Source organism: Eleutherodactylus coqui, chromosome 3 (assembly GCF_035609145.1).
Source record: "Eleutherodactylus coqui strain aEleCoq1 chromosome 3, aEleCoq1.hap1, whole genome shotgun sequence".
Taxonomy (NCBI): domain Eukaryota; kingdom Metazoa; phylum Chordata; class Amphibia; order Anura; family Eleutherodactylidae; genus Eleutherodactylus; species Eleutherodactylus coqui.
The window spans coordinates 166644914-166663281 of NC_089839.1; positions in this window are offsets into that span (position 1 = coordinate 166644914).

Sequence of the window (18368 nt, forward strand, 5' to 3'; positions counted from 1 at the left end):
TAATTATGAGCCATACAGAAGTTATAAAAAGTTTTTTACTTACCTGCTCCGTTGCTAGCGTCCTGGTCTCCATGGTGCCGACTAATTTTTGGCCTCCGATGGCCAAATTAGCCGCGCTTGCGCAGTCCGGGTCTTCAGCAGTCTTCTATGGAGCCGCTCGTGCCAGAGAGCGGCTCCGTGTAGCTCCGCCCCGTCACGTGCCGATTCCAGCCAATCAGGAGGCTGGAATCGGCAGTGGACCGCACAGAAGAGCTGCGGTCCACGAAGACAGAGGATCCCGGCGGCCATCTTCAGCGGTAAGTATTGAAGTCACCGGAGCGCGGGGATTAAGGTAAGCGCTCCGGTAAACTTTCTTTACTTCCCTGCATCGGGGTTGTCTCGCGCCGAACGGGGGGGGGGGTTGAAAAAAAAAAAAAACCGTTTCGGCGCGGGACAACCCCTTTAATTGCTCCAAATCCTTGATCCTTAATATGGGAATCTCCAAAGTCGCAGAAGCAAAGTTACAAAAATCTTTCCCAATAAGTGGTCTGAGGGACGGATTCCTTATCTAGGCATTACACTCACTTTTCCAGGTCATTAACTAGGACTGGTTAATTTTAGATCCTTATTTTCAAAATCAGAGAAAGACATTAAAAAGTACACCGATGTGATGGTTTCATGGGTGGGTCAAATAGCCATCACTAAAATGATACTACTCCCAAAAATGTTGTACTTCTTTCACAATCTTCCCATAATTGTCGCAATTATAATCCTAAATAAAATACAGAACTTATTAATGCGCTTTATATGGCATAATCACAGTGTCTTCCAAATTCTGTTCCTTCAACCTTCTCTAGGAAGACTAGGTTATCTATGCTTTAAAAACTACTATTATGCAGATCTACTCAACCAATTTAGGAGCTGGAGGGTAGACGACCTCTCCAAGCATTGGGTAAGCATTGAATCCAATGTTACTGAATAGCCAAAGCTTTCCCATTTACTGTGGGTTTCTGGAAAAAGTTCCCCCCATCATCTTGTCCCACTACATCAGCTACTTTGCACATTCGGAAGCTGAAATCTACAAAGCGGTACTTCTGCTGGTCACATCCTCCTGTTGTGGATCAATATAGAGGAAAGAAGGGGAAAAATGTGCAGGTCGACTGATTGCTTATTTCTTTCGAAACCTGAATGCCGTGGCACCCCTGGTGGGTTCTCATGGCACACCATGGTACCGTGGGACCCCGTATGGGAATCTCTGCACTAAGCAGTAGCTCGTAAAATTTACTGCTATAAGTATCATCCTCTGTATCCATTTCTGCAATGATCCCTCTATAATGTAATATAACACTACAAAATGTCCATTCTAGAGATGAAATTTAAAGTTAATAAATGAAATTTGGCTACAAAATGTGAAAATGATAAATGTATAAATTTCTTGGAATGTGATTCAATTCATCCTAAGTGTCTGCTTGCCAAACCTTAATCGTCTTTACATCACATAGGCCTAAAAATGTCACGTCTGGCTATAATGGATTGCTCCTAGCACCTGTCTCTGCTGCATTTCATACACTAGTTTAGAAGGCACAAACAATATTAGATTAGTGGTGCTGTGTCAGCAGATCCGTCTTCATGATTGTGCATTATGGCTCTCTAATGATGAGGTAAGAGGGAAGGTGATTGGATGTATTTACGTTACACCGCCAGCTCTGCAGGGGCGACCATTGAAGTTCCAAAGGGTCACAGGGACATTTCGGTTTGCAAAATGAAGATTTATGACTTCCAGAATACTACTGTCATATATATACAGGCTACTGCAAAAAAACAATACATGCTGTAGTTCTTACTAAAAACCAACTAATGCTTTATACTGATTATTGTCTCAAAGTCAATCTGTCAATATGCCCCACTAGGGTGAATGGCAGTCATAGAGAAAGATCTACTGCCTCTAAGCTCTGTAAGAGCTACTCCATCTCTGGTAGACTGAGCCCATCTACACAATACATAGCTGGCCATTCATTTCAATAGCTAACATGCAATGCTACATTTTCCCTGCAACATAAGTGTATTAAAGTCTTTTATACACAGGCTGATGATTGCCCGAACAGTTGTTAGTATGAATGCTTGTTCCTGATCACTGCTCAGTGAAAATGTAAGGGGTAACCCCTAAAGGGTTAAATTGTTGCCATGGGGATGAATTATGAGATGCACCAAAAACTATGCCAAACTACCACTTGCCAGAAATTGCACCAAAATTGTTGCTGTAGAATTGAGCATGCTTCAAGGGCTGCCTCTGATTGGTTCGGATAGCTACTATAAAAAGGAGAATTCTTGCTGCACCACTGGTAGAGTAGGGACTAAGCAACTAAGCAAAGATGTTGCCTGTGAGTTGCGGAGAGCATAATAGTTTTCAGAGCCACAGATCAAGGGTCTGCAGATGACCTTAGGACTTCAGTGGGGAACTGTACAGCTTGTTACTGCTATACTGCTTGGGAACTCTGGGATTCGGAGCAGGGAGCCATTTGGAAGACAGAGAGAGTGAGGGACTGCACTGCAGAGCAAACTGATAAAGACCAAAAGAGAACATCAAGGAGTTAGTCTGCATTGGGTTGTAAGTGAGGCTGGCCTCAGTAAAACCATTAGGTTTTCACACTGCTAGGGGCTAAATAGATAGCCAGCAGGTCTGCTTCCATCAGCTAAAGGGATTTTAGTGAGTTGTCAAAAGCTTGTCATTTGAACCAACTGTTATGGGATCTGGGCTTGTATACTTAGGAGTGGATTGAGGTACTAACCTTAAACGGAATCAAGCCTAAAATCTCAGAGACATCGTTATTAAAATTTATCTAAACTGCATTCCTGAATTATTTAACTGCTAGGAATGAAGTGTTATTTCTTTACATACAAACTGTTTATTACATTTCTTAGGTCAACTTTTGTTTCTACAGCATTGCTCCTTGGACTGTATTACTGTTAGGGCGCGGTCACACGAGCGTAGGCGTATTTACGTTCGCACGTGCGCAGCGTTTAATCGCCGGAAAGAACGTTTTTCGGCTATCATGACCAGAGCTAGAAAGCGTATTATCGTTTGTTCCTACTTTGCAAACTATCTTTTCGGCCATCGAATATGCGTTGGCGCGTATTTCGGTTGCATATGTTCCGTTTTTTTTCGGGTTGCCGTTTTTATGCGCCGTAAAATCGCCCGTGCGAACGAATACATTGGAAACCAATGCCTCAGATGGTCACGTTTATACGATTGGGCGCAAAAACGCGCCGTTTATGCGCTCGTGTGAACGCACCCTTACTGTTCTGTGGTGTTAGTGTTAATTCATAACGAGTTCCAAGTACTGTATTATCGTTCTCCTATTGCACATAAAGTCTTATGAATTCTAGGTCTTAGGGCTCTTACCCACTTGTTTTTTTTTAACGCTGCGATATCGCTGCGTTTTTTTCACGCGATTGTCAATGGGACTTTCTAATGTTCAAAACGCTTCGCACAAAAATTGCAAAGCACCAACTTGCGATGCTTTTTTAACATTAGAAAGTCCTATTGACAATCGCGTGAAAAAAAAGTAGCGATATCGCAGCGTTAAAAAAACACAAGTGGATAGGAACCCTTAGTCAGCCGCAGTCAATGTTAAGAGTTTCTATAGTAAAAGTTAAACTGCTCCTTGTTATCTAACATTACACATTTTTGTTCCCTGTAACTCTGTCTGCTGCACCCTAACCTAAATTTGCTGTGTGATATTATCATCCACGACATAAATCTACATGACAATCAAACAACAAACGATTAAGCGCTAATCTGTCAATGATCGCATTTTTCATGCTGTCATAAAAATGATTGTTTAACTTAAATAAGCCCTACCCCCAAAAATAAGCAGCGCTGCTCTCAGCCAATCACAGCCATCGCGGTAGTTTAGCAAGCGCTGCATTGATTGGCTGAAAGCAGCAGTCTCTGAACCAATCAAAGCCATCGCTTCCTGGAGGCAGATTTTATGAACCCAGGAAGTGATGTTCTGTCGGCTGCCGAGGAGTGCATGACACGCGGCGGAGCGACGGAACTTTGCAGGCTAGTGGGAGGGACCCGGACCCCGGCTGCTAGGTAAGTAATATAAGGCATTCCCTGAAAATAAGACCTAGTGCCTCTTTTGGAGCAAAAATCAATAAAAGACATGGTCTTATTTTGGGGGAAACACAGTAGTAGTCATTTTGTGCAACACATTCCACCATCTTTAGGATAGGGCAGGAATTAAACATATGATGCCTGATCATTGCATACATTGGGAGGACAGATACAGAAGAGTGGAAGAAGGGTCAGATGAGCTGCTCCGGAACACAGTTAATGCATGAATTATCAATGAATTCCTAGGTGCCAACTCTGATTTGCAGCTTGCTCTATCCTAAATACTGGTAGTTTCTAAATTTTTCCTGAATGATTTGATTTAAATTGCTTAAAAATGTACTTTCTGCCTGTGAATGCGGAGATTAACCAAAAGGTAGTTCACCATGTTCCCACAAGCATATAGCTATCTAGGGAATCTTTTGCCTGCTTTTCCACAGGGATGCTGTAATGTTACACTCTGTTCTCTGAATGAAGAAATACTCCAGCAAGTACAGGAGGGAACATGGTGTCACCTCTGTGTGGATGTAGGAATAAAGGGCTCTGTGCAGTTTATAAATTCAATGAATTTAATCTGATTGAAAATGAGACAAACAAACAAGATCAATTCTATCCACACAAAACCCATTTACAAGGTCGAAAATTTGCAATGCAGTATGGGTGATGAGAAAAAAAAAAGTTTGAAACTAGTTTAATACTTTTCATTATAAAAGCATCAACTGGCCAGGTACAAGGCTTGGAGGGAAGCAGAGTACACTGGGTTTTGGATAACTAATGAAGAACAAAATATTTAAAGGGGTTGAACCAGGATCACAAGTTATTACATATCTACCGGACAGGGGATAACTTGCTGATTTGTGGAGGTCTTGCCACTGAAAACCCCACTGATCCTGAGAACAGGGGTCCAGTGCCCTCTGTTCTCTTCACTGTAGGCTTACTGTACCCCACTCCCCCTGCAGTAAAGAGGACACTGACTGGAGTGCTGGTCACACAAGCATACTGATGCTCCATTCACTTTCAATTGGACTGCAGAGATAGCCAAGTGGCAAGCTCTCAGGTATTTCCGTCAGCCCCAATAAAATGGCTGGAGTACCAACCATGCTTGCTTGGACAGCACACCCTTCATTCTGATGTCACTGCAGAGATAAAAAGTGACTCCGCAATGACAAGTAGAGAGGGAAATGGAAGCCCCGTTCTTGAAATTAGCAGTGGGGGCTCAGCAGTAAGACCCCCACCAATTAGCAAGTGATCTCCTAACATGATCCTGGTCCTCTTTGAAGCGGATCAGTCACCACACTACCATAGTATGGGGGCAGATCTACTCTCTTATTAGCCAGAACAGCACAAACAATATTGCGCTGATTGACTAATAGGAGTGATCAGAGATTGCACACACATAATAGCATTTTTATGATGAAAAGTTTGCACAAAAAGTTGCAATTTTTGTTGCAAAAAATGTGCAATTTTTTAAATTTACGCAGCCTCACATCACGTTTTTTTAAAAAGTGGGTAAAATGTGTTGGGAAAGAGCCTGGCTTCCCAGGTTTGACAGACTTAAATATAATTTACACCGGAATGTGGTGCAAATAATACTAGAAGTCTACTCCAGCTCAAAGCTGGCATAGATTTCTATGTAGATGCACAGACAGCCAGAAATTTGCCTAAAATATGAAGAAGCGTGCGCCAGTTCATACATTAGATGTCTGCTTGTAATAAATTCCCCACATAGTTTATGTGTCCGCTGTATTCATAAGCAGAGCATTGCTTCTACTTCTCTTCGTTCCTCTCAGCAGTGATTGACAGGCTGCTTTGTATCTGCATCTCCAGGGTGGGGGTAGGCGGGAGAGGTGGAGGGAGAGCTCCACGTGCTCCTCTTAATAGGTGCATCTTATGGAGGTGGGGTTGCATATTAAGACTGGTGTAATAGTTCAGCCCCTATGTGTCTGGTGTGGTCCTCTGATCATTAGCCAAACGACAGAATATACGTATATATTTGCCAGTTTTGGGCAAGTGGAGAGTGGGTCTGTTCCCATACTGTGACATAGGGCAGCATAGTCTCATGACAAGGTGTTTTTCAGGATTTAAACATTGATGTCCTATTGTTAGGATAAGCAATCTATGTTTGATCAGTGGGATTTTTGGAGATGATGGAGCACTCTTGAAGACTTAAAGTCAATGTGAAGAATAAAACAGCCTGTTGAGGTTTCTTTTTTTTTTCTCTCCCTAAGGATTGCGTGCAAACATTCATACTCACAGTGTGCTTCTTTTCAAACTGCGGGGAAGATGAATAACATAGAAGGCCAATGCTTACAGTCTTCCTGAGAATTATTTAAATGAAGTGTGAAATTTATTCTAAACGTCTAAGCTTAATGTGTAAGTGAGAATATCACGTCCAGATCTCTGCATCCCATCCACAGAACTCTGTGCAATGTTCACCAGCAGACTTCAATGAATTTCATCATTCATAGCCGGTGGTGTGTACTTAGGAAAAAAAATATATAAGGGTGCAGAGAAGATATTTTGAACTTGTTTAAGCAAATAAGGCCATTTATACCTACACAAGACGTGTCCACAAGGTGGGGAATGTGCAATGTGGAATGAATTGGGACTCAGTTTGGAAAGGAGCATTAGTTTAATTGTTTTTACTAGAGAAGAATTGTTTCAGTAGGTTAGTGCTCTGATAACAAAATGAAATATCCAGAGATAGCAGACAAAAAAAAGAGGGGGAGCCATGTGGTATGACTGTAATATCCAATAGGGTCAAACCGTTAAACCTATGGTCCTTGATCGGGTTGCATTAATAATACAGATTGGACATCCAAAATGGGAGAGCACTCTGTATACTCCCCGAAAGTCCCTTAAATGGCTTTGGTCATATTGATAATGCAGAAAAAAGTGTATATATCCAAGAACTCAAAGGTATAGGAGAAATAAACACAACAACTGAAGTGAATAAAATGATTTATTCCATAAGCTAGGTGCAGAAATTAATGCAATGCATTTCAGTGCCAGGCTTGCACCATCTGGCTTGAAGAAAGTGCAAGCCTGGCTCCAAAATGCATAGCATCTGTTTTTGTACCTAACTTATGAAATAAATTTGGGTTTTTCTGACTGGCTCCTACAGCTTTTACTTTGAATGAATGGATATTGATATCTAATGAGCCATCCCAGATGTAGGGGAAGGGGTGGGTTGAGTGAGTTTTGTCACCCCCCTGTTGAGTAAGTTTGGATTTTAATCATCTCATTCATTTAGCATTTATTTCTTCTACAACTTTCTGCACTGCTGTATAGATGTGGCCTTTGTTAGCTTTCTTCTTGGCTGGGTAGGATTAGATATGTAGTGTAGTGGGGGGAGGGGGTAAAAGGCTCAACTGGATGGACATATGTCTTTTTTTTGGCCTTACATACTATGTCTCTGGTAAGATAAACAGTCTTTCTAAACAACATCATTTCACTACCTTCAGTATTGAGATCTCTGTCTTATATGTGTCTGTTGTGGCCACTCCGTAGTTGTGTTGTGGCTTACTGACCCTCAGCGGTTTTGATACTATGTTGTGATAGTTAACCAAATTAGAAGTAAGACATATCTGTAGAACAAAAGGGCTTTTCAGGGCCTAGACAATGATGGCCTATTATGGGAAATAACCCCACAACTAATCAGCAAAATAAAGGGGCCGCTGTACTCCCCTATGGGCAGTAAGAAAGAAAGGATAACACAATGGTCCTTCTAGATGAGCCGATTATAGTTTTAATGAATGAGCAAGTGAATGATGTCACCACTAGCTCGTTTGCTCTTGTGCAGCCTGTTTAGACAGGCAGATACATCGTTGGTTTCTTCAATCGAGAAATCGTTTAGAATCGTTCAGTCCTGTATAAGAAAATGAGAAGGACTGAATGATTGCTATTTAAACCCAATGAGCCAACTAAGGTTTTTATGCCTGTATAAAATGAACGATGAACGAAAAGTAACAAACCAGCTAGACTTTAGCTAAGCTGTATTGACTGGTGAGCCACTGTTAAGTCGCAAGTAGAGGCAGAATCCATCCCACAGCAGGTTGATGAACAGCCATAACCTGTAACGAGAAACAAAAGGGCTTTTGGGTACGTAGGAAAATGTTTTGCTGCTTAAGGAATGTGATGTAAAGTGATATGCAATGGCGGGCAAATTAAGTTTTGAGAACCCTCAGATGTATTTGTAATTGAGTCTTGGCTAGAACAAGTTCTGTTGTGTCCTCAACTTTTCCAGAGTAATATTTACTCTCACACATTTGCATTTATTGCACTATTAAATTATCACAATGTTCTACTTACCCATAACTAATTTTGACACATTAATTTAATGTACAATTGGAGAGACAGTATATAAAGAACAGGTGATAAAATCTGACACCAACAACTTGTAGAGCATTACTGCACAGACTCCTGCCCAGCTGGCCCAGCTGCACTTCCCTACTGAATACCTGCTGTTTCATTTTAATTACTTGAACCTGCAGGCGAGTGTTATACGCTTTGATTTTAATTTAAAATATGGATCAAATACAGCACCGCTGAATGGTGGACCTGACTACTGGAATATCTCTCCAGGATCGCACACAAGCATAGATGAGCTACACAGAGCTCTGTCCTCTGCAGTATCACGTATAAGTTTCATTAAAACCAACATAATTCATTTTTGTCTTTTTTAAAGTGGTTTCAGTCATCAGATAAGATGCAATGCTGGCACATAGTGACATAACAATTCATTTACTATGTAAAGAGTAGTGCTGAACAAACATTCACCACCTAATAGTGAAGTAAGTGGGACAGGACCAACCAGAGGTGGGCCCCTTCTTTCCAAGTGACCCATAACAGCCTCATGGTCTACCTTGGTGTTTAGATAGCAGCTCCCCAGTTTAAAGCATACCTGCACTTTCAAATGACTTTTCAGAATAAACTGTCGTGTGTGGACATGAGGAATAGCACTATTTCCGCTATTGTATAAGTTGCATCCAGCAATTTTCACCAGTTTTCATCTCTGCAGGCTATATCTATAATTTTCAGTTTTCTCTGTCTATGTGAGTTATACTGCTCCCTCCCCTCTTCTCTCTATAGACCTCACTTAAAAGTATGAGTCATATTCCGCATCCACTTGCTATTCTCTGACTTGTTATCTTTGTTTTTAAGATGGTATTCAATTGACAACAAAAGTGGACAGCAAATTAGGAGGAAGGGGGACCCCTAGTGGCCTGCACTTTAGAGAGATTTTAGTACAAAAATTTAATTTTAGGTAAATAAAGTGATTTTCACTTTTGCTATATATCACATTGGCTACCATAGTAATACACATTGTTTCAAAGTGATGATTTCAATAAAATATTAGTTTCACCAATTTGATTTGCCGGTAAAATAATTAGTTGGTTAAAAATGTAATTGCATGACAAAGTATGTATGGTACCCATTTTCTTCATTATACCATTTGTTCATCTTGATTGTAATTGTATTCTTATACCATATCTTGTTCCCTTGCTCCTAGTGTTTGATAAAGGTCTGTTTATATGAATGGACTGAAATGTTACATATTTTGGATTGCCTATAAAATAGTCACTTCTTCATTACTATTGAAATACAGAGTTCTCTCTTTTAATAATCCTCATTCAAGTGTCACTTCCTCTAGCTTACAGTTCAAAACACGAAATTATGAAAAATCTGGTAACGGCACAGTCTTCCAGTTTAAACACTTAAAGGCAAATGGATAAAGTCCAATGCCTCATTACTAGTAGAACCTGTATTTTAAATGACATTGGTCACACCCTCCCTTCGTGGAGTTGGCATCTTCTGCACTGACAGCATTTCTGCAATTCCCTCACTATGGTACTCCGGCTCACTATATATATATATATATATATATATATATATATATATTTATACTCACATAGGATTTATATATATATATATATATATATATACACATACACACATAGGATTAGGTTAGTATCATATTTTTATATACAGCTTTTTTTATTCCTTAGAATATTTGTTACCCGATTGATATAAAAGTTTGTTACTTTTTGGATTATTTATTTGTTTATTCTTTTAAATAAAACATTAAATGTATTACATTTAATTACTTTTTTCCCTTGATGTGTAAAAATTGTATTAGATGTGTTATCACCACAGGTGAGTTAAGCTGACAATACAAATAATCAGATGATTAAACTAACTGGATGTTAATATGTCCCATGCTCAAAATAAAAACTTTTTGAATTAGCCAAAAATAAAGTTAGAGGAAACAGGCTTTTGAATTTTACAACAAAGCTTTGTTTAAAATAAGAGTTAAAACAGCTGAGGGCTTTTGACATGTTGACACAACTGATGGTAGAGGAGTTGGCTGAAGTTATGTGTGTAAAGGTCCAACGTAGAACATCTGCATTAAGAAGCTAATTCTCTTAAACACACTGATCACAATATTAATGGTACATGTAAACACAAGTGCTTTATCTGACAGCGATTTACATTTAGAATAGCCTAATCCAACCGCTCTGCATCCGTATTCATTAGCAGCAGCCTTTCGTTAACGCTTCATGGCCACTTGTACAGGTGGACGATCTTCTCAAGTAATGATTGTATTTATGTTATTTTTTCATAAGCCAGGTTTGAAATTTGTCAAACTGCATCATTGTTTAAATATGTGCCACTCAAAAGGCCATTGCCAGATGTAGCAGCTTTTCCTTAACTTCGCTTCAGGCATCAAAATTACACATGGGCCACAGTGTATATGTCAAGGCATTTTTTTCATCTCCTTCTAAGCCAATCCATGAATCCTGTAGGTTAGACTATGCATGCTCATAATTCCTGGCTGTATAACGCCACTAATTTTGTGTAAAGGTCCATGCCAGATTTTTTTTCTTTTAAATCCCTGTCCGTCTTGTCACGTATAAAGAAATGGGCATAATTTATATGTTTAACACCAAAGTAGCCATTGAGCCGTAAGCATAAAGTCATCTATATTTCACATTTAAAAATACTAAATAGGTGTCAAACATAAAAAACAAGACATAAAAACCAAACTCTTGCTTTTTTAAAAGAAACATATTAGCTAGTGAGAAAGTAAGAAGGAAAGATAGAAAGAGAGAGAGAAAGAAAAATAAGGCTAAAAAGAAAGAAACAGATATGAGCTAGTAAGAAAGAAAGAAAAAGAGAAAGAAAAATACAGATATGTGCAAGTGAGAGAGAAAGAAAGAAGGAAACAAAGAAAGGAAGAAAAAAAGAAAGAGAAAAAGAAAAACGAAAGAAAAAAATGAAGGCTAAAAGAAAGAAACAGATATGAGCTAGTGAAAGAGTAAGAAAGAGAGAAAGAAAGAAGGAAACAGATATTAGCAAGAAAGAAAAAGAGAAAGAAAAAACAGATATGTGCAAGTGAGAGAGAAAAGAGAGAAAGAGAGAAAGAAAGAAGGCTAAGGGCTTGTTCAGTATAGCCACTCACAGAAAGCATTTCTATAGGAGCCAATGGTTTCCTATGAAAGTGTTCACATGAAAGAATGCTAGACGCACTAAATTCACGCACTGCAAGGTCGCATCTAAGCTCTGTGGTGCGTGAAAAGATAGGACCTGACCTCTCTGTGGTGCGTGATTTCCATAGACTCCATTGGGAACTGGAAAGAATGCACCACGCAGTTCGGATGGTGTGAACGGGCTAATTCAAGTAGCTGGAATTATCCTACTCACGCGATCTTTAGTGAAGTATATCCTGTGCGCTCACGGCGCTTGTCTGAACGACCCCTAAAAGAAATAAACAGCTATCAGCTAGTGAAAGAGAGGAATGAGGGAAGGAAGGAAGGAAAAGCACAGGAGCGATAGTTGGGCAGTAGGCTATAGGACGATTGTTGTACGCTTATGCATTTGACATATATCCTGTGTAAATGTACGTTAACCTATCTGTATAAGCTAATTAGCAAAATTAATACTGAGAAAAATCCCATTACTGCAGCCTTACTATAATTCTTGCGGACTCTACACTATATGGTCAATAAATCTTTCTTAAGAATTACTTGTTAAGGAAAACTCAGATCTGTAAAATGTTAAACGTTAACATTGTGTTATAAATTACTTTTCTGTGGAGGTGCATGGAGCCGCTGAGGTGTGCCTAATATAGTAGCATAGTGTGTAAGGCTGAAATAAAGACATATGTCCATCCAGTTCAGCCTATTACTCCCCAATGTTGCTCCGGAGGAAGGCAAAACCTCAATGAGGTAGATGTCAATTTTGCTCGTTTGCAGGGAAAAAAAATTCTTCCCAACTCCAATTTGGCAATCAGAATTATTCCGCGGAACACCAACCCTTCTGAAGCAATCAGTGACTATAGCATGTAATATTGTAATGCTCAAGAAAGGCATCCAGGCCCCCTCTTAGACTCTTTAAGTGAGTCCTCAGGCACAGAGTTCCATAGTCTCACTGCTCTTACAGTAAAGACCCCCCATCTATGTCAGTGTAGAAACCGTCTTTCCTCTAGACGTAGAGGGCGTCCCCTTGTTACAGTCACAGCCCTGGGTATAAACAGATGATGGGAGAGATCTCTGTGTTGTCCTCCAATATATTTATACAGAGTTATTAGGTCACTCCTCAGCTGTATCTTTTCTAAACTTAATAACCTCTCTGGGTATTGTAGTCCGCCCATTCAAGCTCTGATATGTCCTTCTTGAGTACCGATGCCCAAAACTGTACACAATATCCCATGTGTGATCTAATCAGTGACTTGCAAACAGAAAGAACAATGTCCTTGGCATGTGCCCCTAGACCTCTTTTGATGCACCCCTTGATCCTATTTGCCTTGGCAGCAGCTGCCTGACACTAGTTGCTCCAGTTAAGCTTACGATTAACTAAGTTTCCCAAGTCCTTTCCCATGTCAGTGTTTCCCAGTGGTTTCCTATTTAGTGTGTAATGGTGACATGTATTTCCTCTGCCGTGTGCAGAACCTCACATTTATCAGTGTTAAACTTCATTTACCACTTTTCTGCCCAAGTCCACAATTTATCCAGATTCATTTGCAATTATATACTGTCCTCTCTTGTGTTAATTACTTTACATAGTTGAAGCCTCAGTGAAGCCTAACAGAGTAAGCAAATGATGTGTAGGATGAATGCCACCTAAGGGATAACCACTTGATATGGTTAAACTTTGGGTGGTAACGCCAAGGTTGCTCATACAAGTAGCAATATTCTGAAGAGAAGCTTGAAAAGGAGACTCCTCTTATGGATAATATGAGCTATACGAATGGATAATATGAGCTCTTCTCAATAAAATCTATGTTCTTATACTTACTGTACCCACTGTCAGCATTACAGTGAGGCTAGCTTAACATGAGCGAATGGCAAACAACGCTTGCTCCTGCACAACTTTTTTGCGCAATGAATGAGGATACTTTGTGCTTGTGCCTGCTCAAATATCGTGCATATTTATGCAAGTACTGTTAGTTCATATAGGGGGAATGATCCCTCCCTGATTTAAATAGCTATTAAGCCAAACAAGGTGCGGGTGCGTGGGTTTAAACAGCATTTTGCGCATACCTGTGCTAAAGTAAGTGCGTATTTACACACCTCCAATAGACCTCTCTGGGGCTCTTTGGTGTGCAAATGTGCACAATGTAGAGCATATCCTATTTTTTTGCACCCGCGAGAACCTGCTCGCAAAAAAAAAAGGAAATGCGAATGAACCTATTGAAATCAATGGATGTTATTCTCCACATTTTACACGCAGGATTTTTCATGCTAAAATATGCTAGTGTGAAGAAGCCCTTAGTCTCCACCTTCCACCAGTTTGTAGCAGGGAGGTGGCCACGTATACAGATATGTCCATCGTCACCTTATCTGCAATTTGGTTGGGCACTACAATTTCCTTTGAAACCAGTTCAATACTATATTGTAATCTGCTAACAATCCCCTTGAATTCTGCAAATCCCAAAACAAGCACTGGGTGGGTACAATATACACACATAGGATAGAGATCTTGAGACAGAGTATTATGAAATTATGCAGTTTTGAAAAGTTGGTTACCTTATGACACGCAGATCTGAACATATCCGGGGAGGATGAAAGGAAGGACACATCTGTATATGTCCAATCTCCATAATAATCTATGGAAGACACAGAGGCAGATGATTGAGCATATTTATTTGTTTCTGAATGCGCATTTCACTATATCAGAGTTTGACACAAGACCCCTGCTGATGGGGGGTTCCTATAGTCAGAGTCTTATACCTTTATCCCAGATCCTTATCAACATTGTGTACAGTACATGGATGGAAGAGGGGGAGCCAGAAGCTGCAGGACAAACGTTGAAGGATTGCATGTGCTTCTTGGCCACCAGTTGCCCATCACTGGTGTAATGTAAGATTTCTACTGACCTTGGCATTAAATGTATCCATATTTCTTCAATCACTGTCAGTAGATTGACTATTGGCTTCCAACCCTGACTATATTTTGCAGGACAATGTATTCACTTTGGCCACACTACAGCCAACATTTAATATTAAATATGTTTTCCAGGACTATACTGTTGAAGAGCTATCCTCAGGGTAGGTCATCAATAGTTGATCAGCAGGGTCCACCACAGGCCTCTTCTCAGGTGTGTCATGTCATGTTCATTGACCACATGGCCTGAGAGCTGCTAAGTCCCATTCAAGTGAATGAGACTGAGTTGCAATACCAGGCACAACTGCTATACAATGTATGGTGCTCTGCCTGGTATAGACTAAAAAGACAGTGGTGTGCACTTGAGCACCATTGTCACTTCAATCAGCTGATTGGCAAGGATCTCAAGTGGCGGACACCCACCAATCAACTATTAATGACTTATCCTGAGGGTAGGTCATTAATAGTTTAGTCCCAAACTAACTAGAATGAAACCTCTTCCATGGGAACCAGTAATTTTCCAGTGTCCTTTAAATGTAGGCAATTGTAATGGGCCTGGGGACTCTAATTGGAGCGTTCAATTCTATTGGACACGTAATGGTCTCTTTATCTTTCTGCACTGGTCAAGGGTCTATCAGTGACTCATGAATGGCTTCCAGCAAAGCTGATTCCATACAAGCCCGGATGTTCGAATAGCCAGATTGTTCTGTGACCACTTGAGGTTCTGACGCTAAGAAACAATGCGTAGAGGAATAGCTATTGCAGCAGAACAGTAACTGGGTATTAATTCTAACAGAAAACATATGTTTCTCAGTGCTGTTCTGCACACAGCATTTCTTACAGAAGATACTCCTAACACCACACCTGTCACTTAGGCCATTTAGCTGCAGGGATTCCCCTTTACTGCTCCCCAAACGGAGCAGGAAAGCCGAACTCCTGCCGCAAATGTGAAATCACCCCTACTGTTTCAACTCACTTATTTCCTGCTCCTTTCCTGCTTCAACAAGTATCAGCATAAAACAACATTCAACATAAAACTTCAATAAACATCAATAAACTTCACCCCCTGACACAATATCACAGACAAGGATATAGTCACTTCCCTGATATAATATATGACAGTAGATCTGCAGTTTTTTTGCCCTGTCATTCAGCTCATTCTCTAAGCCAAGTTGGCATTCGCCCATAGGAAGAGAATTAGGTTGTCTTGAACTGTAATATAAACTGTTCGTTTCTGTCAGTCAAGACTTGAACTTTTTCCTATTCTTATTACTTGTGTCCTAGGTAAAGCTCTCAGCAGATTTAAGTGTTTTGATAGTATTCACATTGAGTTTGTTTTCTTGAACAACACATTACATCACCTGTGTCTTCCGGCTCCATTCATCATCATAGTCCACACATTGATACGTGGATTAGATAAGTCACGCGGTTTTAAATCTGGAATGTTATTTGTGATCTAATGAGAGAAATGAGTAAGGTTGACTGATATAAGTCAATGAGCTTTGAACACAATGACATTTTCACCTACTGACTAAGACCTGAGCATTAACCATTACATCATTATACTATCTACAGCACTATATGCAGTGTGCCAAATACTGTGATGGCAGATGATGAATTTAACATGGGCTCATTTACATGGTATAACATGTAGCTCGACGTGCCGAGCGGCTTAATCTTGTTCTGACCTTGGTAGGTTTTGTACTGTAGATTTTGTGCTGGTTCAGCTTCATCTTGTCAGTTATGGATAAAATCACTATTTAATGCTTCTTTTTAGGAAAGTCGTCCCAGGAAAACATAGCGGAATAGTACCGCTAATGCTCCTAATTACAAATGCTATATAATTTATGCTATGAAATTTGCTCTTTGAATACACAGTCCCTTTTTCTGGCTCATTACTCAAAGCAATGGCTCAATTTTTAAATGAATGTGAACAGCTTGTTCAGGGAACGTCAATGTTTACCCAAAAAGTCACATCATTTTTCAAATTATACAAGGTGTCAGTACCAACAACCTTTTCTGTTAGCTTTCCAAAGTCTCCAGTACTGCTGGGCTATTCGTTTTCCAGACTCCTGTTATTTTCTGTAAACTCAGGCTCAGGAGAGGACTTCTTACTTGTGTAGGTGTGAGCATTAACGATTGGCGGGTACGCTGTGACGTGGGTGGGTCTGGGCAACATCACTTTGGCTTGTTTTAAAGACTTCTTTTTTTTTTTTTTACTATCTTTACTTTGCCAAAATAAGAAGAAAGTAAGCAACAAAATATTTGTAATTTGGTAACATAACATGTTTACTATGAAGACACAATAGATGTATTATTAGCTGATATACTGGATATGTAAACTGTATATGATAAGATTATTATATTTGTATTTAGATAGACTGACATAGATAGATAGATAGATTTGGAGATAGATAGATAGATAGATAGATAGATAGATAGATAGATATGAGATAGATGGATAGATAGGAGATAGATAGATAGATAGATAGATAGATATGAGATAGATAGATAGATATGAGATAGATAGATATAGATAGATATGAGATAGATAGATAGATAGATAGATAGATAGATAGATAGATAGATAGATAGATAGGAGATAGATAGATAGATAGATATGAGATAGATAGATAGATAGATGTGAGATAGATAGATAGGAGATAGATAGATAGATAGATAGATATGAGATAGATAGAGAGATAGATAGATAGGGAGATAGATAGATAGATAGATATGGAGATAGATAGATAGATAGATAGATAGATAGATAGATAGATAGATAGATAGATAGATATGACATAGATAGATAGATATCCATAAAGAAAGCTGAACAGCACTCCAAACATATAAAAAGCATGGATGCATACCTCCTCTGTGGAAATAATCCTGATTACCTAACGATGATAGATAGATAGACAGATAGATAGAAAATGTAGGTAATGCAGATAGATGAATAAATGCAGGTATTGTACATAGATAAAGCACTACATTAATAGATGGAGGTATAATAGAAATTAGAGATGAGCGAACGTACTCGTAATGAGTACTTACGCACCCGAGTACCGACATTTTCGAGTACTTCAGTACTCGCGCGTAAAGATTCGGGGGACGCCGGGGGGCGGGGAGAGGCGCGGCGGTGCGGGGTAGCAGCGGGGAACAGGGGGGAGCCCTCTCTCTCTCCCTCTCCCCCCCACTCCCCGCCGCAACCCCCCGCGCCGCCACGGCGCCCCCCGAATTTTTTCGCCCGAGTACGGAAGTACTCGAAAATCGCGGTACTCGGGCGAAAAAGGGGCGGGGCCGAGCACGTTCGCTCATCTCTAATAGAAATATTAAAATAAATATTGATTTCATGCCAGTCAGTTGAATGGTGAAATTATATTTTATGCGAAAACTTTATAAAATTGAAAACTTAGTAGTAGTTTTCTTGTTTTCATACAATTGTTTTGTAGCTATAACAACAGTTCAGCGAGAATCATTTTTGAAGGCATTGTCAAGTTTATACAACTTTTTCCATGTACCTTATCAGGAAATTGTTAATTAATACAGTAACACTTGTTCAGGATCTTCATCTGTCCTTTCCAGCATAACATGTTCTGCGCTGCAGAAAAATTGAACAATTACTGACAGATTTATAAAGTATGCATCTGAAGCGAACGATATTATTGTGTTTGTGAAGTGAACTAAGCTTCCTTGTTGTGTTCACTCAGGAAAAGGATTACAAAGTGGTCATTCAAATCAGTGGGCTGTTCTTGTCATCCATGCATGTGTGTTGGGTCCTCCAGAATGAGAGAGGCTCTTTGTAGCTTTCTGCTTTGCCACGAGATGAAGATCCTGAATAGGGAACTATCCACTATTAATGCTGAACTCCCCAACGGTAATTTGGC